Raw genomic sequence first — 9,637 nt, forward strand, 5'->3', positions numbered from 1 at the left:
AGGTGGAAGTTAGACTGAGTGGGTCTTTTGAGCCCAGTAGTTGCAGATCAGCCTAGGCAACATGGCAAAACTCCCCATCTACCAAAAAAAAAAAAAAAATCAGAAAATTAAAGCAGTTTGTATTTCTCTCTCACGGTAAGCATTTTCTGCTTCTAGGCACACCATAGGAAGCACCTGAAACTCACTAATCACAGTTCTTAAAAATGACCTCTATTCACCCAAAATAAGATCCAGTCACATGGCCAAGCATGGTGGCTCACGTAATCCCAGAACTTTGATAGGCCAAGACAGGCGGATCATGAGGTCAAGAGATGGAGACCATCCTGGCCGACATGGTAAAACCCTGTCTCTACTAAAAATACAAAGATTAGCTGGGCATGGTGGCGTGCGCCTGTAGTCCCAGCTATACAGGCTGAGGCAGGAGAATCCTTTGAACCCAGGAGGCGGAGGCTGCAGTGAGCCGAGACCGTGCCACTGCACTCCAGCCTGGCAACAGAGTGAGACTCTGTCTCAAAATAATAATAATAAAAAAATCCAGTCATACTAGTATTGATGAGTCATTGCGTGAGAAAAGGCTTTTCTGTAGGCTGTGTCTGCAAATACAAACACACTATCCTCTACAATGTCTTTGTTCTGTTGTGCATTAAAACTGATTTTTCTCTAAGTTCGTAACTGTAGTTCTAGAGTTAAAACAACTGTGCTCACCTGGTACACTTTGAATGTACTCAGCTGTTGCATGGAATTATTACTTAGAAAGAAATTTACAAGACTGGGCATGGTGGCTCATGCCTGTAATCCCAGTACTTTGGGAGGCCAAGGCGGGCAGATGGTTTGAGGTCAGGAGATCGAGACCAACCTGACCAACATGGTGAAACCCTGTCTCTACTAAAATACAAAAATTAGCCAGGCCTGGTGGTGGGTGCCTGTAATCCCAGCTACTCTGGAGGCTGAAGCAGGAGAATCGCTTGAACCCAGGAGGCAGAGGTTGCAGTGAGCCGAGATCGAGCCACTGCACTCCAGCCTGGGTGACAGAGTGAGAATCCATCTCAAAACAACAACAACAACAACAAAACAGAAATAAATTTTTAAATGTTACATGGCTTATAAATTGCCAGTTTAACCCAATTTTTTTTGGCAGTAAGATACAAATAACATAATATATACTTAACCATTTTTTTTTTCTGAGACAGAGTCTTGCCCTGTCACCCAGGCTGTATTTTCAGTGGAAACAGGGTTTCACCATGTTGGCCAGGCTGGTCTTGAACTCCTGACCTCAAGTGATCCGCCCACCTCGGTCTCCCAAAGTGCTGTGATTACAGGTGTGAGCCACCACTCCCGGCCCTCTTCTTAACCATTTGTAAGTGTACAGTTCAGTGGTGTTAAGTAAATTCACACTGTTGTGCGACCATCACCACCATCTACCTCTGGAACTTTCTTATCTTGCGAAACTGAAATATACAGGCACTAAACAACAATTTCCCATTTCCGCCTCCCCGCAGCCCCTGGCAACCCCCATCCTACTTTTTCCCTCTGAATTTGATTATTCTAGGTATCTCACACAAGTGGACTCGTCCTGCATGTGTCTTTTTGTGACTGGCTTGTTTCTCCTAGAATGTCCTTCCAGTTATTTATTCCAAGCATCTGCAATGCATAAATTCTTCCAGTGTGAGTTACTAAAATTATAAATACAGAAATACTGAAGTAAAAGACAGAGAAAGGGGAAGAAATATTTAAAAAACTAAAAATTTTGGAAGTTTCCACTCAAAGTATTATACCATTTAAAAACCCACTTTTGCCTATAATCGGACATTTCAAAAGGAAACTAAAACTATTTTAGAGTAATCTTTTTTTGTTTATTTATTTATTTTTGAGACATGGTCTCATTCTGTCCTCAGGCTAGAGTGCAGTAGTGGTGCAATCACTGTTTACTGCAGCTTCGAACTCCCAGGTTCAAGTGATCTTCTCACCTCAGCCTTCTAAGTAGCTGGGACTACAGGTGCACACCACCACTCCCAGCTACTTTTTTAAGAGCAATCTTACACAAACAATCCACATATAAAAAGAAAGATCATAAGTGGAGGGCAGTCCCAAATGAAGTTTATTAGATTATCATGAAAATATGCAACCAAATCAGATTTTAAATCTTTGGGAAAATAGAAAACTCAGAAGTTGTGAGCATATACATATAAACTGTAGCATATTAGAATGCACTGATTGTGTTAACTGTCCAATAGCTATTTCATAATGAGTTCAGAAAATATCCTTAAGGCTGGCCACAGTGGCTCACGCCTGTAATCCCAGCACTTTGGGAGGCCGAGGCGAGTGGATCACGAGGTCAGGAATTCGAGAGCAGTCTGGCCAACATAATGAAACTCCATCTCTATTAAAAATACAAAAAATTAGCCGGGTGTGGTGGTGTGTCCCTGTAATCCCAGCTACTCGGGAGGCTGAGGCAGGAGAATCGCGTGAACCCGGAAGGTGGAGGTTGCAGTAAGCCAAGATTACGCCATTGTACTCCAGACCGGGCAACAGTGTGAGACTCCATCTCAAAAAAAAAAAGAAAGAAAGAAAAGAAAAAAAAGAAAGTATCCTTAATTACAAGGAGCTGCATTTTTCAGTGTCCATTTTTATGAGAATATTACTTATAGTACATTCCACCCAGAGTCTGTGAGACATTATTTTCCATCGGAATGCTAGAATGCTTTCACAAAAGAACTCTATTTTAAAAACCGACTTATTTTAAAACAAGATTCATTTGGAATAGCACAGTTTATTACAGCTTAAAATTCTGGCAGTGAATAATGTATCATTCGAAACTGGAAAATAGTCCCAACACTGAAACAGATACACTTGGCAGAAGCAGTCTAGTAAGTCCACTGATCTGAGAGAGGTCAGGACTCCACATGGAGGATCCCAAAACAAGATGAAGGTAAGGATTTGAGCTTTTTTTTTTTTTTTGAGACGGAGTCTGGCTCTGTCACCCAGGCTGGAGTGCGGTGGCGCGATCTCGACTCACTGCAAGCTCCGCCTTCCGGGTTCACGCCATTCTCCTGCTTCAGCCTCCCGAGTAGCTGGGACTACAGGCGCCCACCATCACGCCCGGCTAATTTTTTTGTATTTTTAGTACAGACGGGGTTTCATCGTGTTAACCAGGATGGTCTCGATCTCCTGACCTCGTGATCTGCCCGCCTCGGCCTCCCAAAGTGCTGGGATTACAGGCGTGAGCCACCGCGCCCGGCTTAGGATTTGAGCTTTTATGAAGCTGGCAGTTAAATCTGCAGAAACAAATATTGGTGAGTTCTGGGGTGGGGGTGGGGGGGAAGGCAATATCTGAGATGTTATTTATAAACATGGTAATCTAGAGTGAAACAAGGACGTGGAAGAATTGCTGATTCTCATTCTCTTTCTGCCAGTAAGGCTTTAGAGAAGTTACCTAAAGATCGATCTGGCATATTACAGTTCAAGGTACAATCAACAGGCTTAAGAAAAAGACTCATTAATAACTTTAATTTAGAAGGAAAGCTTAAAACATATACCTTATAACTTTTTTTTTTTTTGAGATGAGTCTCACTCCGTCACCAGGCTGGAGTGCAATGGCGTGATCTCAGCTCACTGCAACCTCCACTTCCCGGGTTCAAGCAATTCTCCTGCCTCAGCCTCTCGAGTAGCTGGGATTACAGGCGAGTGCCACCATGCCCAGCTAATTTTTGTATTTTTAGTAGAGACAGGGTTTCACCATGTTGGTGAGGCTGGTCTCGATCTCATGACCTCGTGATCCGCCCGCCTTGGCCTCCCAAAGTGCTGGGATTACAGGCGTGAGCCACCACATGTGGCCCTTAGAACATATTATACTTCAACTATACATAATCTATTCCAACTCCTCCATTTGTCTGACATTGGAAAAATTACCTCTCAGTATCAAATCTACCATCCTTGAAGTGGAGATAATAATGGTGCCCAACTTTGACTGCTGGCACAAATGCCTGAAAATCACTTAGTACCATGTGTAGCATATTATAAACATACAATAAAAAATTGTTAGCTATTATTATTATTAATAAATGCCCCCTATGTGTGTGTTAACTCAGAGATGATACAAACTCGAGATACAAAGAAGAATAAAGCAAAGATGAGTAAGATTCTCATGGTCTAGTGGAGATATCATTACTATCTAAGAGGGAATGAGTCATCTGAAGGTCAAAGTAAGATTTGTTAAAGTATCTCACTACAAAGCAATTTTTAATTATTATAGATCAGGGTTTTTCTATTTTCTTTTGGAAATATCTCTGAGTCATATAGATAGGGTTTCTCAACTTTATACTATTGACATTTGGGGGGCCAGATAATTCTGTGTTGTGGAGAGCTGTCCTGTGCATTGTAGGAGGTTTAGCAGTATCTCTAGCCTCTACCCACTAGATGCCAGGAGCACCTCACCACCCTGCATTTTTGTGCTGCTGTGGGCTACCAATGCGAGCCTCAAAGATTAAGCTGGGGCATGAGTTTCCACCCCCAATCCTTCCAACAATCCTAGCGCCTGCCTCTTCTCTGGCCAGCAGTCTGCCCAGGACGTGGCCATCAACACACTAGGGAGCTCCACTGCTTGGGAAATGCCAGGCACCAAAAACGTAGAATCTCAGTTTGGGAGTTGGAAACTTAGAAAAACAAATTGCAAAGGTTGAGTATTTGAGTATTCCTTTTTTTTTTTTTGGAGATGGAGTTTTGCTCTTGTTGCTCAGGCTGGCATGCAATGGCGCGATCTCAGCTCACTGCAACCTCCGCCTCCTGGGTTCAAGCAATTCTCCTGCCTCAGCCTCCCGAGTCACTGGGATTACAGTTGCCTGCCACCACACTCAGCTAATTTTTGTTATTTTTAGTAGAGACGGGGTTTCGCCATGTTGGCCAGGCTGGTCTTGAACTCCTGACGTCAGGTGATCCGTCCACCTCGACCTCCCAAAGTGCTGGGATTACAGGCGTGAGCCACTGCGCCCAGCCAAGACATTCTTCCTAAGATAAAGAGCACTAAAAAAAAGACTTGAAAAGCTGGTAACTTTCCCACCCTAGGCCTCAACATCATTTAATGCTGGGTCCCTGTGCCACCTGAAATCATCGTTTCAGAAATCCTGCAGACCCCAAACCCCTCACCCACTCCCAGATCTTATATTAATAGCTCCCAAAAGAATATAATCACCACTCTCTCTCTCAAGCCTAAATAAAAAAGAACAGATTTCATTATCTGGTAGAGTAGGCAAACCCTTAATAACATTCATCCAGAGTACTAGGTTTAAAAAACCTACCAATGTCCAAACGGCTAATCCCCAAAGGACAGGACCATTTTGCTTCCATTAACTTTATTTTTTTGGACAAGAAGGGTTGAAGAAGCCACCAGAACACAAATGGGGAAACCATTAAGGACGAATGTAGGTAACTCTTCCTCCAAAGGCACTTACTTGGCAGAGGTTTGAGTAGCCACGCCAATGGCTGGGATCTGGTCCCTACTAGAGAGGGTGACTTTTCTTTGCTGCCACGGAGGCTGCAGCATTGTCAGTGGGGACGGACTGCTGGGTCTCAGTGGCTGAAGCTGAACCATCAGGGGCAGATAATGCGGTGGCCAGGGTAGACGGTTTCTGACATGGTTTCTGGCTGAGTCGTGGCAGAGCCTCAAAAGCCTGAGCAATTGACATCTCAGGAACCTTCAGGACACTTGAAGACTGGCTCAGGGAACTCGCCTGCACTACAGAGGTGCTGGGGATGGCCTGTTGCGTTTGAAGTAGGGCCTGCAAGTCCTCGATAGCCTGAGAGGCCTGTGGGTCCACAATAGTAAAGGACTGGGCAGATACAGGCTGCCCCATATGGACCTGGGGGGCCAGTGACTGGGTTCCAGAAACCAAACCAGGTGGCGGAGACTGAGTTTGAGAGGCCCAAGGAAGATCCTGGGGCTGGCCCTGAGAGGCCACAGGCACCAGGGGCTGGCTCAGAGAGACAGCGGGGACCTGGAGGTGGTTCTGAGAGGCCAGGGGACAGCAGGTTGGCTCTTAGAAGCCAAAGAAACTACAGGCAGGCTCTTAGAAGTAAAAATGGCTGCAGGGTGTCTAGCAGAGATGGAGGGGGCTACAACCAGGCTCTTAGAGGCGTGGAGAGCGGAAGGCACAGTCTGGTGCAGAGGCAACACAGGCCGCACCGGATGGGTGGGGGGCGGCTGACCGATCGACGGCGGCTGGGCATCTGGGCCTGGGGAGCCAATGGTCTCTGAATTTTTGTCTGTAACACCAGCACATGGGAGGTGGAGGCAGGAGGATCGCTTGAAGCCAGGAGTTTGAGACTAACCTGGGCAACATAGCAAGACCCCTATCTCTACAAAAAAAAGTCTTTTTAATTAGCTGGGTGTGATAGCGCATGCCTGTAATCCCAGCTACTTGGGAAGCTGAGGCAGGAAGAATGCTTAAGCCTAGGAGTTCAAAGCTGTAGTGAGCTATGATCGTGCCACTGAACTCCAGCCATGGTGACAGAACTAGACCCCAACTCTAAAAAAATTAAAAACACACACAAAAAAATCAGCACAGTGCCTGGCATACAGTCAGCACCTAATAAGTAGTAACTGTTTGTTTTCTTTTTCCATCTCTGAAAAAAAAAAATCAGCGATTTTTTAAATTAGCTGGGTGTAATGGCACATCCCTGTAATCCCAGCTAACTTGGGAAGCTGAAGCAGGAGGACTGCTTAACCCCAGGAGTTTGAAGCTTCAGCGAGCTATGATTGTGCCACTGAACTCCAGCCATGGTGACAGAACAAGACCCAATCCCTGAAAATAAATAAATAAATCAGCACAGTGCCTGGCATACAGTCAGCACCTAATAAGTAGTAGCTGTTAGAATAATTACAAAAGGCCAGGCGTGGTGGCTCACACCTGTAATCCCAACACTTTCAGAGGCCAAGGAGGGCAGATGGCCTGAGGTCAGGAGTTAAGACCAGCATGGCCAACACGGTGAAACCCCATCTCTGCTAAAAATACACACACATGCAAAAAAAAAATCACTGGGCATGGTGGCACATGCCCGTGGTTAGTCCCAGCTTCTTGAGAGGCTGAGGCAAGAAAATCGCTTGAACCCAGGATGCAGAGATTGCAGTGAGCCAAGATAGTACCACTGCACTCCAGCCTAGGCGATAGAGCAAGACTCTGTCTCAAAACAAACAAACAAACAAACAAAAAAACACTCAAATCATGGGATTGAGTGTTCAATCATTCAATGAATTTTTATTGAACGCCTACTACATGCTAGGTACTTAGGGATGTAACAGGAAACAAGCCATACATGATTCTACCTTAATGAAACTTAGAAGAAGGAATATACTTATGGTATAGTGAAAGAAACATATTTATTAGAAATAAAACATAAAAAGCATAAAAAGTGTTGAAGAGTGCTCTAAAAGAACAGAGGTTTCTGTGAATCATCTACTTTATGTTATTTATTTATTTATTTTGAGACAGAGTTTTGCTCTGTCACCCAGGCTGGAGTGCAGTGGCATGATCTCAGCTCACTGCAACCTCCGCCTCCCAGGGTCAAGCGATTCTCCTGCCTCAGCCTCCTAAGTAGCTGGGATTACAGGCACCCACCACCATGCCCAGCTTATTTTTGTATTTTTAGTAGACACGGGGTTTTACTATGTTGGCCAGGCTGGTCTTGAACTCCTGATGTCAGGTGATCCGCCTGCCTCAGCCTCCCAAAGTGCTGGGATTACAGGCGTGAGCCACTGTACCCAGCCCCGAATCATCTACTTTAGACTGAGGCATCTGAGAAGCACTCAAAGGACATTTCAGTGGAGAACCGTGGGTGTGAAGGAGGGAGTCACACGGAGACTGGGAAGGGACGGACCTTCGTAGGACAGAGGGCAACATGTGCAAAGCTTGTGCTGGGAGGTGAAGGGAGAACAACTCACTGGAGGAAGCAAGGAAGGGGAGATTTAATTAGAGCTCACAGCCAAGATCAGAACATGCGGGATCTGATAATTTATTTCCAAGTTATTCTGAAATCAAAGAGAAGCAGGCTTTTAAGCTAAGAATGTAGCACGTTGGCTGGTATAGAATAAGAGTTCAAAAAAAGTGTAAGCTCCCTTCCCTACCCTGAAACAACCACAGTAAATAAAAATGGCCCCTCTGTTTTGAATTATTTATTTATTTTTGCTTTCAAACTGTTTTCTTAAAAAACAAAACAAAACAAAACACTATAGAGTAGTGAGTGGAGGTGGAGGGGTAAGGGTGGAATACTCAAAACGTTCAAAATCAAACGAGCCAGAAACTCCTAGCTGGAAATTTTCTCTCTAGATCTCTGCAGGAATCAGTGGAACCATGAGACACAGGGCCGAAAGCAGCAGAGCCTGGAATTATTTCTCTAAGCAAGACCCAGACTCTAGGCAGGTAGTGAAATTGCTCCTGCCCCACCTCCATCCTTGCTGCCTATCTGAGAACAGAGTCTGCCAACCCCTCCTGATGACAGACTGACCCCTCATGGCCGTTGCAGGCTGGGAGCCATAAGCTTAATTAACTAGGCGTGGTAGTGCACTCCTCTAGTCCCAGCTACTCAGCAGGCTTAGGCACGATGATCCCTTGACCCTGGGAGATCAAGGCTGCAGTGAGCTGTGATGGTGCCACTGTACTCCAGCCTGGGGAACAGAACAAGACCCCATCTAAAAAACAAAAAAAGTTCATATTCCAACCAAGATCCCACCATTGTATCATCAAGCATAAACACCTGCCCCCACTGAAAAAGTACAGAGGAAGGCAGTCATATATCTTCCCTGACCTCAGCAAGTTCCAGGGCAGGAAGAGTCTCGCCACCCCAGCACACAGTAGGCCCACTGGAAAATGAGTGTCTCCCTTCTCTAGGCATTTCATGGTCATGGTCAAAAAGTCAGGTTCATTTTTCTAATGAAAGAGAAAGCCAAAAATGGAGGGTGATTTTTTTTTTTTTTTTTTTTTTTAGTCTCACTCTGTCGCCAGGCTAGAGTGCAATGGTGCGATCTCGGCTCACTGCAACCTCCACCTCCCTGGTTCAAGTGATTCTCCTGCCTCAGCCTCCCGAGTAGCTGGGACTATGGGCGCCTGCCACCACGCCTAGCTAATTTTTGTATTTTTATTAGAGACGGGGTTTCACCATGTTGGCCAGGATGGTCTCAATCGTTTGACCTCATGATCTGCCCATCTCAACCTCCCGAAGTGCTGGAATTACAGGCGTGAGCCACCACACCAGGCCTGGAGGCTGATTTTGACCAGGGCTTCTCAACAAGTGTTGGAAGGAAGTGGAGCTGACTTCTCTTCTGTTGCTTCTGCCCACCCAGGACCACTTATTCCTCTGAGTAATAACAGCACCCCAGGCACAGGGCCCGCCTGTCATATGAGTGTGGGCGTGGCTCATGTGTGGCCAGGCCCCAGTGATTCTGCAAAGGTTGCCCATAAGTCCTTCCCCGGCCCCAGGACTGGCATGTGATGTGGTGGGATGGAAGCTGTCCTTCTGCTGGGTCTGCAGATGGGGGCAATGTAAAGCCTGACATTGCAGGATGATGTCAAAAGCAGAACCCATAGGCAAAAGCCAGCTTTCCAACACTTCACTCTCAGTTTCCTGCCATCTCCACTTCTGTGGATGT

This window comes from Pongo abelii, chromosome 18 (genome assembly GCF_028885655.2).
Source record: "Pongo abelii isolate AG06213 chromosome 18, NHGRI_mPonAbe1-v2.0_pri, whole genome shotgun sequence".
Lineage (NCBI taxonomy): Eukaryota > Metazoa > Chordata > Mammalia > Primates > Hominidae > Pongo > Pongo abelii.